This window comes from Thalassophryne amazonica, chromosome 5 (assembly GCF_902500255.1).
Source record: "Thalassophryne amazonica chromosome 5, fThaAma1.1, whole genome shotgun sequence".
Taxonomy (NCBI): Eukaryota; Metazoa; Chordata; class Actinopteri; order Batrachoidiformes; family Batrachoididae; genus Thalassophryne; species Thalassophryne amazonica.
In genome coordinates, this window is record NC_047107.1 from 114,859,083 (window position 1) to 114,881,517 (window position 22,435).

General features: G+C 42.3%; 1 protein-coding gene and 1 pseudogene across 1 annotated transcript in view; one reads left to right on the forward strand and one right to left on the reverse strand.

The window, feature by feature from the left end:
• Positions 1-22,435, forward strand: part of sh2d3cb (SH2 domain containing 3Cb) — a 106,475-nt gene that overhangs the window by 70,229 nt on the left and 13,811 nt on the right. The window lies entirely within an intron of this gene.
• LOC117511151 lies at positions 4,135-6,186 on the reverse strand (annotated as a pseudogene).

Below are 22,435 nucleotides of genomic sequence, written 5' to 3' on the forward strand. Positions count from 1 at the left end.
GTGCCACTGTCTCTAAACCATACAGCATAGCTGGTCTCACTACTGTCTTGTAAACTTTCCCCTTCACTCTTGCTGATATTCTTCAGTCACAAATCACTCCTGCCACCTTTCTCCACCTACTCCACCCTGCCTGCACTCTCTTCTTGACCTCTCTACCACACTCTCCATTACTTTGAACAGTTGACCCCAAATATTTGTTCAAATCACATCAAAATAACATATTACTGCAGTGGTGATAAGTGAGTGTGCAGAGTTGTAAAACTTTACAGCAGGAATGATCTCCTGTGGCATTCCATGGTTCATCTGTTGATGTAGGTAATGCACTGTAATCTATACAGAGCAAACTGTGAATAAATAAAGTCTACTTACATTTGAGATTGAAGTGCTTCCAAAATGACCTGTTGCAAAGCAGTGGAAGTCTTTCCAGCACACTGAGAGCCACACTGATCAATGCATTACATAACTCTTGGAGTCCTTTGCAACTCAATCAGTTCTCAGATTATGCAACAAGGTGCAGATTATATTCTTGGGTGGTCAAAGGTTCAGGGGCCTCATGTACAAAGCATGCATACGCACAAAAACCTAGTGTACGCCTGTCTCCACGTCCACGTGCAGATGTATCAAAAGTGACCTGAGCATGGAAATGTGAGGTGCGTCACGCAAAAATCCAGGCTGGTGTACACACGTTTCTACAAATATTGTTTCATCTCAGACATGTACAGGTGATGCAGAGAACCGCTAATAGTGTGAAAACAAGAAGTCATCAGAGTGATGTGCACATCAGAGACACACTGATGAACATTTAACACACCCACGTGTTTGCAGTTATATGGATGGATATAAAAGCATGCACAAAGTGATGCGTAAAATGGCACTAACAGTGGCGTTGTCCAAGGACCTTGCAAATGGTGCAATCCAACGTGAGCGTGTATTTGGAGACAAGGTTGGGTAGGATTACTTTGAAAGAACACATGTGGATTACATGTATGTATGTACATACATTTGGATTACTTGTAATCTGATTACTTTTGGATTACATTTCAAAGTAATCCTACCCAACCTTGTTTGGAGAATGTGAGGATTTACTTTCAAATGATGTTAATTGTCTCATAAACTGATTCTGATTACCAAAGCCACTGTTACTGGAGTTGTGCGCAAAACTGCGGTCAGCCCAGAGCACAATACAGCGAGGAGCCAGGGGTTGTCTGTGCCCAGATAGGTGCTGACCACGCTGGGCTTCCTGGCAAAAGTGGCATTCCAGGGTGAGCTGGCTGATTGGTCAACCTTACGCCGAGCTGTAATCATCCAAATGTCGAGTTACATTTGTATTTATTTAATGCAGACACAACAAAGTCCATAGAATAAAAGAAATAAACAAGTATTAAAAATTATATTAACAGTCTCTCCATCCAATGATTTCTCAGTACAGAGGTGTAATGACAGCAGCTCAGTTGAGGATTTGTCAAGAGTCTGTATGATGGCATTTTCAGAGTCTTCTAATCGTTACATAAATTTAAACATTAAATGCCTCAACGGTGCGGGAATATGTGCATCCACAAACTGCTGACTAGCACTGTGTCATCTCGGCACCTTCATCAACAGCCTAAAGGTGTCATTATAGGCGACAGTCAGTCTCCTAAAGGTGCACCGCCTGTAGTTCCACCACAAGGGGGCCATATACAGTGGAGTGCAAAAGGCGAACACAGACTGAACTTGCGCAGCAACATATTTGCCTGGGCATACAGCTTACAATATTGTCTTTTAATGTCTCTGTCATCACACCCACACACAATACACACAGAAAGAACACCCATACACATACATTCCAACATTACAGCTCATTTTGCAGCAGAAGCCGGTTTCCTGAATGTAATCAGAGCTATTAACTGCACACATTTTGCTATGAAGGCGCCATCACGATGAATTTGTTTCTGTTAACAGGAAACATTTTCATTCCATCATTGTTCAAATCATATGTGGTGCACAAATGCGCGCTGGAGGCTGCACAGTGTGTGGTGGGTGGGTTGTGTTTAAATAGTTTATTTGTGTAATTGTTCTTAACGAAAACCAGAGCGGGCACATTTGGGCATATGCGCATTCAAATATGTTTTTATTATTATTAATGTCTGTTTTTATTTTTGCTTGATGGTGAGCTGCAGAGCTTCTTAACAGGCTTCCTGTGCGCCGTATTTGTCAATAAACACGTATGTAAATTGTGAATGGTCAGCAGAGGCACACTTCACCTTTTTAACATCAGTGTGTGCGTGCCCACGAACATTTTTCCAGTTTCATGATCAATCCTTTTAACAGCGTACTGAATAAACTGTCCCTGCGTGTCTGCAAGTAATTTCCAGTCCATTTTCCATCTATAGTCAGGCGTGCACATAACTGGTGCTCATGGTGCTCGTGTGTGCTAAAAATCATTGATGCACAGCAGAGGGAAACACTATTCCTACAATCTGTCATTACTTTCCTCTTATGAAGCGCTTCCCTTGTATTTTCTGCTGCACATCATTTATTTTATCACGGACATGCACCATGAGTACCAGTTAATGTATGTGCATGCCTGTGTATAGTATAATTTCTTTCTGTGTTCATGTTGTCTGTCTGATGTGACGTCATGGGGAATCTCTGCTCCAAGGGCCTATTTACATGAAATTGCATATTTAAATGTGGCGTGGCCAGGGAGGAGTTTGGTTTCACGCTCATTTCCGCATTCAGTGGGATGTACAAACGAAACATGCATGAATTCACACCTGCGCACACTTTGATGCATCTGAATATATTTGTGCTTTTGCCAGATTCAGGGTTTTGGCGTAAGCCAGCTGTTAGTAGAAAGTCCACACAAGTCTTTGTACATGAGGCCCCTGGACACTACATTTGTCATACAGCAATCACAATTCAGTGCAGTGGACAGAAAGTACTGACCGATACAAACTGTCAGGCTGAGCGGAGGCGAGGCACAGACAGAGGCTGGACACAAATGCACGCTCTCAAACTGGATGTGTGAGTAAAAAGGATGGCCTTTATTACAAGCAGGGGTTCGGCAACAGGAAGACAGTCCGCGGAGCAAATGTACCAGGCGAGGACGAGACAGAGGACGTGGTCAAAAACTAGCAGGGTCTGTACATGAGCAAACTGGGTTTTCCGAGCAGAGGCAAAAACAGAGTCAGATAAACAGAGCAGAGTCAAAACATGGCAAGAGCAAAAACTAAACAAGACAAAGTGCTGGTAAGTGATGAGCATCATCGACAAATGAGCAGTGAGGGAATGAACAGACGCAGTTTAAATAAAGAAGGCGGTGACAGGAAAACAAAGTGCACGTGAGGACGAAGGATCTGGAAAGGGGGGGGCGTGGCTGGCAGATGAAGAACAGGTGCAAAGAATGAAATGAAATGCAATGCAAGCAAACCAAAAAAAAAACTGACTGGAAGATCAACAGAGAAAAACGAGACGTGCCAAAGGCAGAAAATAATAAACGTGAGCAAAGCAAAAGGGGAAAAAACCAGGAGAGAATGTGACTAAGCAAAGTGGAAAACCAGGAGATCAATAAAAATAAACACAGAACTGGAACAGAGCTGACACTGAATAAAATAGAAATAAGTGCAATGACAATGCAAAATATAAATAGGAAATCAATCATAAATAACACAATCCAATACTAAACACTGAAGATGAAAAATAAGCAAAACCTGTGACTAAACATGATGTAAAGAATGTGAAAAGCTAAAGTAACATACAATAAAATAAAAGATGACCAAGAATGAAACGAGTGACAAAGAAAAGCAATTAAAGACTTAACCAAAAATGCAATGCATGAGAACCAAGACTAGGAACACAGAATAATACATAAACATGAATTATCAGAAACAGACAAGAAATATACAAGCGGCCAAGCAAACAAACAAAGTCAAGAATGGGCTAAACTGAAGGAAAAGAAAAGGAAACAAAGACAGGAACCCAAATAGGACAGAAGCATGACACAAACACACACCAGGCAAAGGTTGATTGATTTCTTTAATCAGAAAGTGTTCTGCTGTATTTTCAGTGCTTTCTGTGGTGTTGATAGAAATGAACATGGGGTGGGGATCACCAGAAGGATCTGTACTTACAGCTACAAGTGGACAATCATCCTGATTATGACCTTGATCTTGATGGTTCATCTTTCTTTCAAATTTGCTGGCCTGTGATCCTAATCTTCATCTTTGATCATGTTCTTCACTTTTGATCCTAAGCACTGATGTTTGATCCTCATCAGTCAGCTTTAATGTTGACTACTACTGAATACTGCTGCCCTTTGATCTGCCTCTCAGATCTAAAAAGGTTCATTAAAATGAGTTCATTAGTTTTTGTGGACATTTGTTAAAAATAAAGTGTGCAAGAAAATCTAACCCTCTTCATGGAGGTAATAGAAACTCAAAAAGAAATGAAAAGCCACTTAGGCACCAAAAGTAGTTCCCACATACCTGCTGTCCTGAATCATCATTGAACTCATGTAGCAAGATTCAGCAGAACGGTCCCTATTCTTATTATGACAACACAAATCACATCATAGAACAAAAATGGCCAAATTGGAAAGGTTTGTTTTGATTTCATAAGAAATTAGGAGCCAGAAAAAGCGACAGTCTAATGAATGGCTTACAGAATATTTATCATTCCTTTTTAGCTTTGCTTTTTGGAAACACGTTTCTCCAGAAAAACATCAAAACCAAAGTGACAACAATTACAACAAGCAAAACAACTGCCAGTAAAAATGCCATCACGTCAACTGAGTGGTACTGGATCTTGGACATCTTGTAAGACTCCGTTCTTAGGTGTGATGCGCCTTTGTGCCTCATGACAAACTCAATCCAGAACATAGCACGGTCCAGTGGTTTCATGGGCTGGTCTCTGTGCAGGTTAGAGAGAGTCTTCATTTTCTCTCTGTAGGACGGATCATAAAGGACCTCCTTTAATGCCTCCAGGAAGTTGTCTTTGTTCAAGGTTGAAAGGTCCAGCACCTTAGCCACAGCTTTTTCTTTCATCCTGGACAAGTTGTCCTTCTGGTCAAACAGGAGGGGCAGACCGACGAGGGGAACACCATGGTAGATGGCCTCCTGGATTCCATTGGTGCCTCCATGGGCCACAAACAGCCGGGTCTTGGGGTGACCCAGGAGGTTGTTTTGAGGCAGCCAGTCCAAAAGTAATGTGTTGTTGCCCAGGGTGGATGGTGTCTTCCCTTTGTGCCTCCAGATCACCTTCTGAGGCAGCTAGGCAAAAGCAGCAGCAATGTCCTCAGTTATGTCTTCAGGAAGTTGTCCAATCAAGGTGCCCAAAGTCATAATGATAACTCCATGTTCACCTGAACTCTGGACAAAGTCCTCCAGTTGTTGAGACAGGGGCTTGGAGGGTTTGCACTGAAATCCTGCCATGTAAATGATATTAGGCATTGTGGGACGGGGAAACTGCAAGATAAAATCATTCCTCATCAGCCAAATGTCTGCTGCTTGGAATAACTCCATGTAATGTATATCAGGGCCAAAGTACTGGTGGACAAATGGCGTGTAAATTCGGTCTGTGACATACCAAAATTGAAAACATGTGAAAATGTAGTGAAGAAAGTTCTTGGTCCGCTCAAAGAACATCATCTTGTCAGTCAAGCCTGTCCATGGGATTGGGACATAGGACAATGGTGAAGGACCAACAATATGGTGTCCATCTCCCTGGACAGTCCAGCTGACATTGAAGACAAGAGGAAGCTGCAGACGATGAGCAAGAAACACACCTGTACCTAATGCAGGGTCCGTCAGAACCACATCGTATTTGGCATCATGGAAGCTCTGCATCATTGTGATGTTCTCAAAAATCGCTCCCATCATCTCAACTACTACCGAAGGGTTACATGAGCCCATAATGAAGCATGTTTCCGCTTCTGTGTCAGTATTTTTACGACAAAAGGACTAAAACTTTCTTCATCAAAACCACTAAAGGAATTTATAGTGACTGTTTTCTAGTAAGGGGACTCTGCCTTGATATACCAGCTGTCAAATGAACGCATCACTATGATTTCGTGGCCTCGGATGTGAAGCTCCTCGATCAGGACTTTCATGTTGATCCAGTGGCTTCCATCCACAGGAACCACCAATACTTTCCCTCCATTAACCCAGGATGAAGAGCAGAGCACCAGAGCAAGTGCAAGCAAGGGCAGATGGTCAATCAATCAATCAATCAATTTTATTTATATAGCGCCAAATCACAACAAACAGTTGCCCCAAGGCGCTTTATATTGTAAGGCAAGGCCATACAATAATTACGTAAAAACCCCAATGGTCAAAACGACCCCCTGTGAGCAAGCACTTGGCGACAGTGGGAAGGAAAAACTCCCTTTTAACAGGAAGAAACCTCCAGCAGAACCAGGCTCAGGGAGGGGCAGTCTTCTGCTGGGACTGGTTGGGGCTGAGGGAGAGAACCAGGAAAAAGACATGCTGTGGAGGGGAGCAGAGATCGATCACTAATGATTAAATGCAGAGTGGTGCATACAGAGCAAAAAGAGAAAGAAACACTCAGTGCATCATGGGAACCCCCCAGCAGTCTAAGTCTCTAGCAGCATAACTAAGGGATGGTTCAGGGTCACCTGATCCAGCCCTATCTATAAGCTTTAGCAAAAAGGAAAGTTTTAAGCCTAATCTTAAAAGTAGAGAGGGTGTCTGTCTCCCTGATCCGAATTGGGAGCTGGTTCCACAGGAGAGGAGCCTGAAAGCTGAAGGCTCTGCCTCCCATTCTACTCTTACAAACCCTAGGAACTACAAGTAAGCCTGCAGTCTGAGAGCGAAGCGCTCTATTGGGGTGATATGGTACTATGAGGTCCTTAAGATAAGAAGGGACCTGATTATTCAAAACCTTATAAGTAAGAAGAAGAATTTTAAATTCTATTCTAGAATTAACAGGAAGCCAATGAAGAGAGGCCAATATGGGTGAGATATGCTCTCTCCTTCTAGTCCCCGTCAGTACTCTAGCTGCAGCATTTTGAATTAACTGAAGGCTTTTCAGGGAACTTTTAGGACAACCTGATAATAATGAATTACAATAGTCCAGCCTAGAGGAAATAAATGCATGAATTAGTTTTTCAGCATCACTCTGAGACAAGACCTTTCTAATTTTAGAGATATTGCGTAAATGCAAAAAAGCAGTCTTACATATTTGTTTAATATGCGCTTTGAATGACATATCCTGATCAAAAATGACTCCAAGATTTCTCACAGTATTACTAGAGGTCAGGGTAATGCCATCCAGAGAAAAGATCTGGTTAGACACCATGTTTCTAAGATTTGTGGGGCCAAGTACAATAACTTCAGTTTTATCTGAGTTTAAAAGCAGGAAATTAGAGGTCATCCATGTCCTTATGTCTGTAAGACAATCCTGCAGTTTAGCTAATTGGTGTGTGTCCTCTGGCTTCATGGATAGATAAAGCTGGGTATCATCTGCGTAACAATGAAAATTTAAGCAATGCCGTCTAATAATACTGCCTAAGGGAAGCATGTATAAAGTGAATAAAATTGGTCCTAGCACAGAACCTTGTGGAACTCCATAATTAACCTTAGTCTGTGAAGAAGATTCCCCATTTACATGAACAAATTGTAATCTATTAGATAAATATGATTCAAACCACCGCAGCGCAGTGCCTTTAATACCTATGGCATGCTCTAATCTCTGTAATAAAATTTTATGGTCAACAGTATCAAAAGCAGCACTGAGGTCTAAAAGAACAAGCACAGAGATGAGTCCACTGTCTGAGGCCATAAGAAGATCATTTGTAACCTTCACTAATGCTGTTTCTGTACTATGATGAATTCTAAAACCTGACTGAAACTCTGACTGAAACAAATAGACCATTCCTCTGCAGATGATCAGTTAGCTGTTTTACAACTACCCTTTCAAGAATTTTTGAGAGAAAAGGAAGGTTGGAGATTGGCCTATAATTAGCTAAGATAGCTGGGTCAAGTGATGGCTTTTTAAGTAATGGTTTAATTACTGCCACCTTAAAAGCCTGTGGTACATAGCCAACTAATAAAGATAGATTGATCATATTTAAGATCGAAGCATTAAATAATGGTAGGGCTTCCTTGAGCAGCCTGGTAGGAATGGGGTCTAATAGACATGTTGATGGTTTGGATGAAGTAACTAATGAAAATAACACAGACAGAACAATCGGAGAGAAAGAGTCTAATCAAATACCGGCATCACTGAAAGCAGCCAAAGATAACGATACGTCTTTGGGATGGTTATGAGTAATTTTTTCTCTAATAGTTAAAATTTATTAGCAAAGAAAGTCATGAAGTCATTACTAGTTAAAGTTAAAGGAATACTCGGCTCAATAGAGCTCTGACTCTTTGTCAGCCTGGCTACAGTGCTGAAAAGAAACCTGGGTTGTTCTTATTTTCTTCAATTAGTGATGAGTAGTAAGATGTCCTAGCTTTACGGAGGGCTTTTTTATAGAGCAACAGACTCTTTTTCCAGGCTAAGTGACGATCTTCTAAATTAGTGAGACGCCATTTCCTCTCCAACTTACGGGTTATCTGCTTTAAGCTGCGAGTTTTTCAGACATGGTCCATGTCTGAAAAGATTTTTCCAGAATATGTAAGGAAGTTAGAGGTCTGTCCTCAACAAGACTTCCATTTATTTTTATATCATTATTTCTGAGTAGCCATAACAGTCAAACATACACAGTGTTAGATTAACATTAACAGTGTTAAAGTTAACACTAGAAAAGTGACTGTGTTCAGTCTTTGCTGAACACTTTTGAAATTGTTAATGTTTAACACCTGAAGTTATTTCAACACTTAGTGTTAAAAAATTAACAGTAAGTGTGAATAATACTCTACAGTTGTGTCAGAAAATAAATACTCCCATATTCCATTTAACTCTTGTAAAGTAACCCCTGATACATGTATTGTAGTGTCGTGTTCAAGAACACAGACAGGTTGCAAGAGCAGGATTCAAACACAGGTCTACATGTGGGCAGGCCAGCTCCTTTAATGCTAAGATACCTAACAGTTGTTTGCATATGAAGTCAAACAGATTTTAGAAGAACGGTTGGTTGAATTTGAATCTATAACCTCCTGACAATAGTGCTGCTTCGGGACCACTATAAAACGTATGGTTCATGAACTACATCTTCTCAAACCATAAGATTTAGCCAGATAACACTATCAGGGTGTTAAAAATGCAACACTTTCAAATACTCTTGTGGGCCCATATACAGTAGACTCCCTTTTTGCTCAGGGTCACCACATCATATCTGAGATGGATCTGCATCTTGATTTGGCAGACTTCACTGGTGTACAGTTTTTTTGGAAGTTGCCTGCTTCAGAAATAGAACCTGCAAATTTTGGTTTAGTTTAATGAGATGAATGCAAATATCACAATAAAAACACCAGACTGGCTATATTTTTTAAGATATTCTAGTTTTAATTTTTTTTAATCAATATACATGTATTGTGTTTGGCACTAAATATGGTTCTTAAATTTGAAGGCTTCCTATGTTTCTGATACCTTGAAGGAATATCAACCAGTTCAAATAGAAGGAAACAACAAACAACTGACAGCTAGCTGTAGCACAAAAGAAAAGAAAAACGCAGATGATGTCCCTTATTCTGTGTCCCCATGACCGCTCTTTCTTGTCTCTTGTACACAATATCAAGCGCATCTGTTGTCACAGTCCAGCAGTAGTCTGCAAGCATTGATGGGCTCCATTTTCCTTGGTATCTTCTCTCCATGGCGGCGATGTCTTGGTGAAATCGCTCACCATACTCATCACTCACCGCTCCACAGTTCATTGGAAAAAAAATCTAGGTGTGAATGCAAAAAGTGTATCTTCAGTGACATGTTGCAGCCCAGGTTCTCATATGTCTTGAGGAAGTTCTCTACCGGTTGCCGGTAGTTGTCTGCCTTGTAGTTTCCAAGAAATTTTGTTGTCACCTCCTGGAATTCCTTTTCCTTTCCACACAGGGCACTGAGAAAGGCATCTTGGAAATTTAGCTTTGAGGTATTTGAAACCTGCATTAGTTTTCTTCATGGTCTTCACAAAATTTTTCATCAGGCCGACCTTTATGTGCAGCTGAGGCAACAAAATTTTCTTCTTCACATCAGGGTGAATGTGAGGCATTATTGTAAAGCACTTTGAGCATCTGAGGCAGATGGAAAAGTGCTATATAAATGCAGTCCATTTATTCACCATTCCTTTTTCTTTCTTTCTTTCTTGAGGAACACAATGGAAATCAGTTTAATGCTTTTTCTGTTATCCTCATCAGTTTTATTTACTATATTGTTTATTTTACATACATATTGTGGGATAAATAAAATCAAAAGAAGTGCACCTGGAGGCGCTGCCCCTTGTCATGGAGTGCCCATTCCAGCGTGTCAAGGAGCACATTAAGAGGATCCTGGAGCCCGTCCAGCGGGGGATCGTGTGCTGGTCATTCCCGGGAGGACAGAAGAGTGGATCTAGCAGGGGCAATAATAATGACGAGAGACAGTGGACCATCACTCTGTTGGGGGTTCGTCCTACAAGTCGTGAGCACTCTACCACTTGACAACACCTCCACTCTTTTCTTCCCCTTTTTTCCTTTTGTGATATTTGTTGAATCAATGGATGCTGTGATTACAGCATTTCATAAGCTTATTGAGGGGTCTGGGTTTTTAATTTTCTTGGATTAAAGACCAGGATCCAGGCTTTCACTGATTTTCTTCCTCATAACTTGCCCAAGAGAGTATTTCCCTTACCACCGTTAGCACCATTACCACTGTTACCACCGTTACTACTGTTACCACCATGACCACTGTTACCACCGTTACCACAGTTAGCACCATTACCATTGTTACCACCATTACCACTGTTACCGCCGTTACCACAGTTAGCACCATTACCACTGTTACCACCGTTACCAGTGTTACCACTGTTACCACCATTATCACTGTTACCACTGTTACCACCATTACCACTGTTAGCACCATTATCACTGTTACCACTGTGACCATCGTGACCACCGTTACCACTGTTACTGTAGCGGGGTAGACTACGCTACCCAGAATATATTGCGGTGTGTGGCTGTAAAGAAAGTTCCGGTTACGATCAGTAAAGTGTACACTGTACTTACCTCAGCGTCCGTCTCATCTTTATTATACATGGTGTCAGAAACTGGGAAAGGACACATATCTCCTAGACGGAGTTAGATGAAAAGCTAAGTCATTTGCGGACAAGGCGAAAGAGGGATATACCTGCAAGAAACGGTGTAGTTTGGCACACACACGAAAGCGAGGGGAACGCCAGTGAAGCTGCACAAGCCGGTGAGTGGGAAACTCAGCTACGGTACAGGGAGCTTACTAGCCGTTCCAAAACGTGAAACAGAAAAGACTCATCATGGCGGTTTCAGTACAAATAACACAGCCAGAACCATTCAACTTCTCGAGACCGTCCGACTGGCCGAGATGGATCCGAAGAATTGATAGATTCCACGTTGCATCCAGATTACGCGACCAAGATGAGGTATATCAGGTAAATGCTCTCCTATATGCTATGGGGGATGTGGCTGATGATATCCTCAGTATCCTGCCGATCACTGCTGCAGAGAAAAAGAAATATGCCTCAGTTAAAGCAGCGATGGAAATAGGTAAACACAATGTGATTTTCGAAAGGGCACAGTTTAATCTGCGATGCCAGCAAGAAAGGGAGAGTTCAGAAGCTTACATCACCGAAGTTCACAAGCTAGCGGAACACTGTAAATTTGGCTTACTGAAGGAGGAGCTCATCAGAGACCGAATTGTGGTCGGGATAAGAGACAGAAAATTATCCGAAAAGCTGCAAAAGGACCCTGAATTGACGCTACAAAAAGCAATAGACCAAGTGCGACAAAGTGAGACTGTTAAGAAACAACAGGCAATATTACACGGTGCATCAGTCCAGTCAAACATGGACACAATCAAAACAATGAGAAGAGGAAAGAACTTTGAACAGACAGGGAAACAAAGGCCCCAAACATGTGATGCACCCAGTGACAAAGAATGCGGAAGATGTGGGGGATGAAAACATGCATGGAAGGATTGCCCAGCCAGAGATGTGGAATGTCGGAAGTGCCACAGGAAAGGACATTATGCTGTGGTCTGTCGCAATGGTCAAGCAGTGCATACTGTCACAGAAGAACTGTCAGACAGCGATTCAGACTATGCATTCTTAGGGGAAGTGTCTACAACAACCACCAAAGCATGGATGGAGAAGGTCACTCTGAATGGAGATGCAGTCAACTTCAAAATTGACACAGGTGCAGATGTGACCTCCATACCAGAAAGCCTGTTCAATCCAGAGAGAGATGGTCAGCTACAGAAGCCGCTGAAAAGATTAGTGGGCCCAGGACAAAATGTGCTGAAAGTTAGGGGCTGCTTCCAGGGCAAACTGTGTGCAAAAGGCCGACCCACAGAGCAATGGGTGTATGTCGTGGAGGGGCTGACACAACCGCTTTTGGGTCTGCCAGCCATACAAGCCATGGGGCTGGTGCACAGAGTCAATGAAGTGACACAGTCGGATACTGACTTCAAGGCACTTTACCCAGCAGTGTTCCAAGGGCTAGGAAAGCTGAAAGAACCATACCACATCGAACTGGAAGAAGGAGCTGTACTCCTTCCACTCAGAGACAAGGTATGTGAAGAGCTTGAGAGAATGGAAAGTATGGGGGTCATATCGAAGGTGACTGAGCCAACAGCCTGGTGTTCTGGCATGGTAGTGGTGCTAAAACCAAAGAAAGACAAACTGAGAATCTGTGTGGATCTCACACACCTGAATGCAGCAGTGAAGCGAGAGCGCCACATATTGCCGGCTGTAGACCAAACACTGGCAATGATGTCAGACGCCAAAGTTTTCACAAAACTGGATGCAAGGTCAGGATTTTGGCAGATTCCATTAACTCCAGAGTCTAGGGCCCTCACAACCTTCATCACTCCATTTGGGAGATACTTTTTCAACAGACTCCCGTTTGGAATTGCATCCGCTCCCGAACATTTTCAGACTTACTTCTCACGATACATAGAGGTCGCGGAGCTCAAGACCACATCATCTGAAGCCACCGTTTGTGCTGTGAAGGATGCTTTTGCACGTCATGGATACCCGGAGACTGTGGTATCCGACAACGGACCACAGTTTTCTTCAGAGACATTCAGAGCATTTGCAAAAGAGGCCTGCTTTGCACATGTCACGAGCAGCCCTCGCTACCCACAAGCAAATGGTGAGGCTGAACGTGCCATGCAGACAATCAAAAGTCTGTGGAAAAAGGACACTGACCAAACCAGAGCACTCCTAGCGTACAGGGCCACACCATTAGAGCATGGATACTGACCTGCACAGCTACTTATGGGAAGACACCTGCGCACATCCCTCCCACAGTCTTCAGGTCAGCTCACGCCAAAATGGCCTGACTTGGAGGCTTTCCGCAGGGAGGATGAGGAAGGACGACGTAAACAAGCCGTTAGCACCATTAGCACCGTGACCACCGTTAGCACCATTACCACTGTTACAACCATTACCACTGTTACAACCATTACCACTGTTACTACCATGACCACCGTTAGCACTATTACTACCATGACCACCATTAGCACCATTACCACTGTTGCCACCATTTGCACCATTACCACTGTTAGCACCATTACCACTGTTAGCACCATTACCACCGTTAGCACCATTACCACGGTTAGCACCATTACTATCATTACCACTGTTACCACCATTACCACTGTTACCACTGTTATCACCATTAGCACCATTACCACTGTTAGCACCATTACCACTGTTATCACCATTACCACTGTTAGCACCATTACCACCGTTAGCACCATTACCACAGTTAGCACCGTTACCATCATTACCACTGTTACCACCGTTAGCACCGTTACCATCATTACCACTGTTACCACCATTAGCACCATTACCACCGTTAGCACCATTACCACTGTTACCACCGTTACTACTATTACCACTGGTACCACCATTACCACCATTACCACCATTACCACCGTTACCACCATAACCACTGTTACCACCATGACCACCGGTAGCACCATTACCACTGTTACCACCATGACCACTGTTATCACCATTACCACTGTTATCACCGTTAGCACCATTACCACTGTTATCACCATTACCACTGTTATCACCATTAGCACCATTACTGCTGTTATCACCATTACCACCATTAGCGCCATTACCACCATTACCACCGTTAGCACGATTATCACTGTTACCACCATTAGCACCATTACCACCATTACCACTGTTACCACCGTTAGCACCATTGCCACCGTTAGCACCATTACCACTGTTACCACTGTTACCACCATTGCCACTATTACCACTGGTACCACCATTACCACTGTTACCACCATTACCGCCGTGACCACCGTTAGCACCAATACCACTGTTACCACTGTTAGCACCATTAGCACTGTTATCACCATTAGCACCATTACCACTGTTTCCACCATTACCACTGTTACCACTGTTACCACCATTACCACTGTTACCTCCGTTACCACTGTTACCACCATTAGCACCGTTAGCACCATTACTACCATTATTATCGTTACCATTGTTACCACCGTGACCACCATTACCACCATTACCACTGTTACCACCGTTAGCACCGTTACCACCGTTAGCACCATTACCACTGTTACCACCGTTACCACTATTACCACTGGTACCACCATTACCACTGTTACCACCATTACTGTCGTGACCACCGTTAGCACCATTACCATTGTTACCACCATTACTGCCGTGACCACCATTATCACCATTACCACTATTACTACCATTACCACTGTTATCACCATTACCACTGTTAGCACCATTACCACCGTTAGCACCATTACCACTGTTACCACCGTTAGCACCGTTACCATCATTACCACTGTTACCACCGTTATTACTATTACCACTGGTACTACCATTACCACCATTACCACTGTTACCACCATAACCACTGTTACCACCGTTACTGCCGTGACCACCGTTAGCACCATTACCACTGTTACCACCATGACCACCGGTAGCACCATTACCACTGTTACCACCGTTAGCACCATTAGCACTGTTACCACCATTAGCACCATTACCACTGTTACCACCATTACCACCGTTACCACTGTTACCACTGTTACCACATTACCTCTTTACCACCATTACCACTGTTACCACGTTACCACTGTTACCACCATTAGCACCGTTAGCACCATTACCACCATTAGCACCATTACCACTGTTACCACCATTACCACTGTTACCACCGTTACTACTATTACCACTGGTACCACCATTACCATCATTACCACTGTTACCACCATTACTGCCATGACCACCATTAGCACCATTACCACTGTTACCACCATTAGCACCATTACCAATGTTACCACCGTGACCACTGTTACCACTGTTACCACCATTACCACCGTGACCACCGTTGCCACTTTTACCACCATTACCACCGTTAGCACCATTACTATCATTAGCACCATTACTATCATTACCACTGTTACCACCGTTTCCTGTGTGCTTGCTCAGGGGGGCTGGTAAAGTTAGACCTCACCCTTGTGAAGCGCCTTGGGGTGACTTATGTTGTGATTTGGCGCTATATAAATAAAATGCACTGCCTTCCGGGAGTCGACCTTCACAAGTGTATCTGTTTGCACTGAAAGTGTTTAACATGTAGAGACATTCTTGACAGTTACATTCATGTCTTTGTCCCTCAGACATTGTGATTAAGAGCTGGCAGTAGCTTATGGATCCTTGAGGCCACTGGGCAGAGGTGTTTGCTGATGCCACCATGATGATAAAATTTGCTATTTTTATTCTATTTTATGTTTTTTGCCTTCATTCTTCGAAATTTAAACATGATTTTGGTGTTGTGTACATGCATTGTATTTGTGTGTAATGGTCTGTTATTACTCAACATGTAACCCATTAACTCAGAGAATTCAGGGAAAGATGAGTGAAAAATGCTGTCTCAGCCTTCACAGCCACATTTGTGAGAATGAACTATCATCCATTGTGACGTACAACAGGCACGATTATTGGAAACTTGTGACAACCAGAATCACAATACTTCATAAATTTGCCATTGCTCCATAGAGTAGATTCAGATTACTTTATTAATCCCATTAGGGCATTTAATTTATACAGTCAGCCTGTCCGTAATTACAGAATAAATACAATAAAAAAGACAAGGAATAAATAACAATCATTTAACATCCACAATCAAACATCATCGCAACAACACTAATAGTAGCGTAATGACTCCATCTAAAATAAATAATAAGGTAAAACCAGAGATAGCAGCACTATACACATATAACAGTATAACATATTACTGCAGTGGTGAGACGCGAGCGTGCAGAGTTGTAAAATTTGACAGCTGTGGCATTCCATGGTGCAGTATTTTCTGGGAATTACAACGTAAACTACAGAACAAATGATGAATAAATGACATCTACTCACAGTTGAGAATGACGTGCGTCCAAGACGACCTGATGCAAAACAGTGGAAGTCTTTCTTTTTCCAGCACACTGAGCAAAGCCCTACATAACTCTCAGACTCCTGAGAGATCAATGATTTCTCAGATTACACAAAGTCCAACATCCCACCGGGCTCAAGGAAAGATGACATTCAACATTCTCTGCTACATATTTATTCCACTACTTAATCTTCATGTGTATGGGGTGAGCATCGGGGTAGAATTAAAGCAAGTGATAATTTTGTTCACAAGGTCAAACAATTAGAGTCTTTATGCGTGTACTTTTCATTCATGTACAGTGGAACTGCGAGATACAAGTTGAATTTGTTCCATGACCAAGCTCGTAAGCCAGACTGCTCATATTTCAAATGAATTTTCCCCACTGAAAATAATTACAATTATTTTTAATCTGTTCCAGCCTTGAAAACATCCCCAAACCACACTAAATTATGAAAAAAAAAATACATTTTTATTAACAAATAGACATGTATACTTTACCTGTACTTAATAAAATATATACAATAAAAGAAAAAAGTTATATTACGTGTTCTTACCTTAGAAACAGAGGCGGAGAAGGGGGGGGGGGGGGGGGTTGCGCAGACTGTAAACACAAACGAAACTTAAACTGTAGATCCTTAAAAGGATCATATAGACGTAACTTTAATTGTAAACTTGCAGGTCTTTTGGATAAAAAAATCTATCCAAAGAGGTTTGCTTCTGCCTGCCTTTCAAAATGTTGCAGAAATGTGATGGACAACTGTCATTAAAAAGTGTTGAAGCACAACCAGTGGACACTTTTTCTGGGTGTTTCTTTTCAGTGAAGCAGCTTCTTCTCCTCTGCTGTTTATATACGTCCTCTGTGGCATTTCTTTTCCAGAATAATCCAGTTTTGTCACAGTTAAACACTTGTTGTGGGACATAGGCTTCCTATGCAACAAGTGCAGCAAAACGTGTGACGTATTCATCCGCTGCCTTAACGTCCCCAATAGAAGCTTCTCCTCCTTCGCTCCACTTTCCTTTTTGCTCCGGTGGCATCCATTACTCCCTACTGCCTTGCACTGGATGCAATACACAATCCCGCCAGTGAGTCTGAGTTCAGTCTGGTCCACCTGGTGTCCACCCAGGTGGCCGTAAAACCTCCAGAGGAAGGCATCCAGTCGACCACCTCAATATCTGTCCATCTTTGTCTCAGTCAAAAATTTACTCTGTGTTGTAATCTACTACTTCTTATGAAGTACCACTATTTCTGTGGTCTATCACAAAACTACAGCGAGCTTCATTGCTGATAACATTTTTATTTTAGGGTGACTTCATGACAAATATATCTCGTTCTCTCTGTGATATTTTGCAGATGACATGAAGGAGGAAGTGAATCTGCAAGGTCCAGATTTCATGCTGCATTTAATTTGAAACAGGGAACTCTGAGTTTGCAGCTTACAAACAGGAAAAAATACTTTTAAGGCTGTGGTTATTCCGTGTCCAGAACTCTCATTTGGCTATTCGTGTTATATGGCTGGGGGGGCCTGGCTGCCGGTTTGTTTCTGTCTTTTGGTTTTCCTCCCAGGTGGCGTGCGTTTGGGACTGAGTGGCTGTGTTGCTGAGGCTGTCAGGACCTCACCCTGATCACCTGCGACTCGTCAGGACTCACAGCTGTGGTGCATCTGGATGGATTGGAACATGTTGCATTTAAGACTGGAGTGCACAGTGTGTATTTGCCAGAGACTCGACCTTGTGACCAGACGGGTGAGATCGTCGTCTCGGGAGCCATCTCATCAGCAGCGGATGCTGAGAACGTCCAGGTTTGATGCACAGTCTGTGAAAGAGGAGGGGGTGAGGTTTCACGCTCGTCAGCACACTTCCTGAGGTACGTTAGATTTTGTGACTAACAGTTATACAGTCAGTAAATGTGGTGTCCCTCACACCTTATTGTATTGAGCTGTTTGTTAGTCATGTATCAGCTTCCCTGCAGTGGAGTTTTGTGAACTGGATGTTCCATGCCTGCAGGTTGGGAAGCTGATCAGTAATCAAGCCAGGAAGTGTTTGCTGTTTGTACACCTTTAAGTGTTCTGTGTGTAGAGTGTGGACTCACATAATGGTTTCTTCTTTCACAGACTCGGTTGTTGCGGCCACCTGGGGGGTGTCGGCGGGGTCCTTGGGTCCGAAACAGCTTCTGGCTCCGGACCGTTAGCGCTGCTGGGAGCGCACCACGCCAGGCCGCACCTTTTTGTTATTATATTATCACTGTTATGTATTAAATTCAGTTAGCCTTTGTACCGTGCTCTGCTTATTTCATACTGGGTCCTTCAAACGCTGGTCAGTTCTCCGAGCTGCGTCCGACACATAACAATTCGCACAGCAAGACTCTGGTGGTAAAACTTGGAACTACTTGTATAAACAAACATACTGCATTAAATGCATACATGTCAACCCCTTTGAGGGTCCACCTGTATAACCAAGTGAGAAAATCCATAAAATCAACACAAAATCCTTATAACCTCCAAATCGCACCAAAATCAGTTTTATTACAGTACACACAACCGCATAGCGGTATCACATAACTGGGTTTTTGTCCACAAATTATGAGTTTGCAGCAATGACATTAAAGTCAGGATCATTAGTATTTCCTCCACAGTTGAATTTCAAACAATAGCGATGTAGTATTCATGCATCAAGCTGAATTTTATCAAACTGAATGTGTCAAATTTAGTTATTTTTTACAGAAAGAAGAACTGTCTGTCACTAATGGAAATACATTAATAAAATCATGAAAAATAAATTGAATAAAGTAAATAAATATGAAATTGGTCACTGGATACTTAAACTTTGGACATAATAAACTCTTCATGGTGGATCCTTGATCTCTGAACATAAATAGGAATAAACAAAATCTATAGTTTTTGTCAAAAGCATTTCCTTTCAGACATTATTGGCATGAATGTCTTTCCATACGTCTGAGCTGAGCTCTTGCAGCTGTGCTGTGCTTCACGTCAGCTTCAGGTTAATTCATAAAAAATGCAGGACATCTCATTTTGGGAAGAAAAAAATGTTTTAGTCGATTGTAGTTTCTTGTCTGTAATACATCGTTTTAAAGAGGTGTCATTTTATTTAACGCGGCAATTCGTTTTTGAAGTTATTAATTCTGATCGGACTCTGTCTCAGCAGACAACGGAACGGAGGACGATTCTCGCTTCTTGACTACAACAAGACAAGAGTCCCAGTTAGTGACTTTAATCCACACAAAAGTGACTCACAAGAGAGGGGTTAAGAAGCGGACTTGCCATTTCTGAAGAGCAGCGAATCAAAGAACCAACAAGCCAGTGGATCGAAGCATTGCTTCAGTGGTTCACGGCTTCAAAATGGAGTGTTGCTGCAGAAACGGTTGATTACAGACCCGCTGCAGACCAAATCCTGTATATCTGTAAGACTTTATTTGTACGTCCGTATGACACTGAAACTCAGAAAAACCTGTATAATTTACGGACAATCCGTATAGGTTGACATGTATGTAAATGAGAGTTATGGACACGGCTGCTGTTCGAATAGGGTCGGCCTTTTGCCACCAGAGTCTTGCCGTGCAAATAGCCAAATGAGAGTTATGGACACGGCCACCATGCTAATAGCTCAATGAAGCTGAGCTCCCACCCACTTCAAAAAGGCTGAGCGGTTAGTGCTTCACTTGTGCTAATTTGGGTTTTGAGATATTAAACATTATTTTGTAAGTCATTCAGAGGTCATCCCCCCCCCCAGCTTGCTCCAAAATGAACCAGACTGGTTTACTTTCTTTAGTGCTTCATTTGTGCTGATTTGTGCCATTTAATGTTTTTGTTTGTGCTTTTATAGTTGAGATATTATGAGTTTTATTTTTGCATGATGGACAGTAGGCACACGCACGGCGTGGGAAGACGGGCATGCTACCCGCCATCCTGCTGCTGCTGCATTCATGTACCATCAGAAATTATGGTGCTTTTTTGTTGTTGTTTCAAACACTGGCTTGTGGCAGGTGCACGGTTTTGATTTTATCAATCAATCAATCAACTTTTTTCTTATATAGCGCCAAATCACAACAAACAGTTGCCCCAAGGCGCTCCATATTGTAAGGCAAGGCCATACAATAATTATGAAAAACCCCAACGGTCAAAACGACCCCCTATGAGCAAGCACTTGGCCACAGTGGGAAGGAAAAACTCCCTTTTAACAGGAAGAAACCTCCAGCAGAACCAGGCTCAGGGAGGGGCAGTCTTCTGCTGAGACTGGTTGGGGCTGAGGGAAAAAACAGGAAAAAGACATGCCGTGAAGGGGGGCAGAGAGATCGATCACTAATGATTAAATGCAGAGTGATGCATACGGAGCAAAAAGAGAAAGAAACAGTGCATCATGGGAACCCCCCACAATCTACGTCGAAAGCAGCATAACCAAGGGATGGTCCAGGGTCACCCGATCCAGCCCTAACTATAAGCCTTAGCGAAAAGGAAAGTTTTAAGCCTAATCTTAAAAGTAGAGAGGGTATCTGTCTCCCTGATCTGAATTGGGAGCTGGTTCCACAGGAGAGGAGCCTGAAAGCTGAAGGCTCTGCCTCCCATTCTACTCTTACAAACCCTAGGAACTACAAGTAAGCCCGCAGTCTGAGAGCGAAGCGCTCTAATGGGGTAATATGGTACTACGAGGTCCCTAAGATAAGATGGGACCTGATTATTCAAAACCTTATAAGTAAGAAGAAGAATTTTAAATTCTATTCTAGAATTAACAGGAAGCCAATGAAGAGAGGCCAACACGGGTGAGATATGCTCTCTCCTCTAGTCCCCGTCAGTACTCTAGCTGCAGCATTCTGAACCAACTGAAGGCTTTTTAGGGAACTTTTAGGACAACCTGTATAATGAATTACAATAGTCCAGCCTAGAGGAAATAAATGCATGAATTAGTTTTTCAGCATCACTCTGAGACAAGACCTTTCTGATTTTAGAGATATTGCGTAAATGCAAAAAGACAGTCCTACATATTTGTTTAATATGCGCTTTGAATGACATATCCTGATCAAAAATGACTCCAAGATTTCTCACAGTATTACTAGAGATCAGGGAAATGCCATCCAGAGTAACGATCTGGTTAGACACCATGCTTCTAAGATTTGTGGGGCCAAGTACAATAACTTCAGTTTTATCTGAGTTTAAAAGCAGGAAATTAGAGGTCATCCATGTCTTTATGTCTGTAAGACAATCCTGCAGTTCAGCTAATTGGTGTGTATCCTCTGGCTTCATGGATAGATAAAGCTGGGTATCATCTGCGTAACAATGAAAATTTAAGCAATACCGTCTAATAATACTGCCTAAGGGAAGCATGTATAAAGTGAATAAAATTGGTCCTAGCACAGAACCTTGTGGAACTCCATAATTAACTTTAGTCTGTGAAGAAGATTCCCCATTTACATGAACAAACTGTAATCTATTAGACAAATATGATTCAAACCACCGCAGCGCAGTGCCTTTAATACCTATGACAAGCTCTAATCTCTGTAATAAAATTTTATGGTCAACAGTATCAAAAGCAGCACTGAGGTCCAACAGAACAAGCACAGAGATAAGTCCACTGTCCGAAGCCATAAGAAGATCATTTGTAACCTTCACTAATGCTGTTTCTGTACTATGATGAATTCTAAAACCTGACTGAAACTCTTCAAATAGACCATTCCTCTGCAGGTGATCAGTTAGCTGTTTTACAACTACCCTCTCAAGAATCTTTGAGAGAAAAGGAAGGTTGGAGATTGGCCTATAATTAGCTAAGATAGCTGGGTCAAGTGATGGCTTTTTAAGCAATGGTTTAATTACTGCCACCTTAAAGGCCTGTGGTACATAACCAACTAACAAAGATAGATTGATCATATTTAAGATTGAAGCATTAAA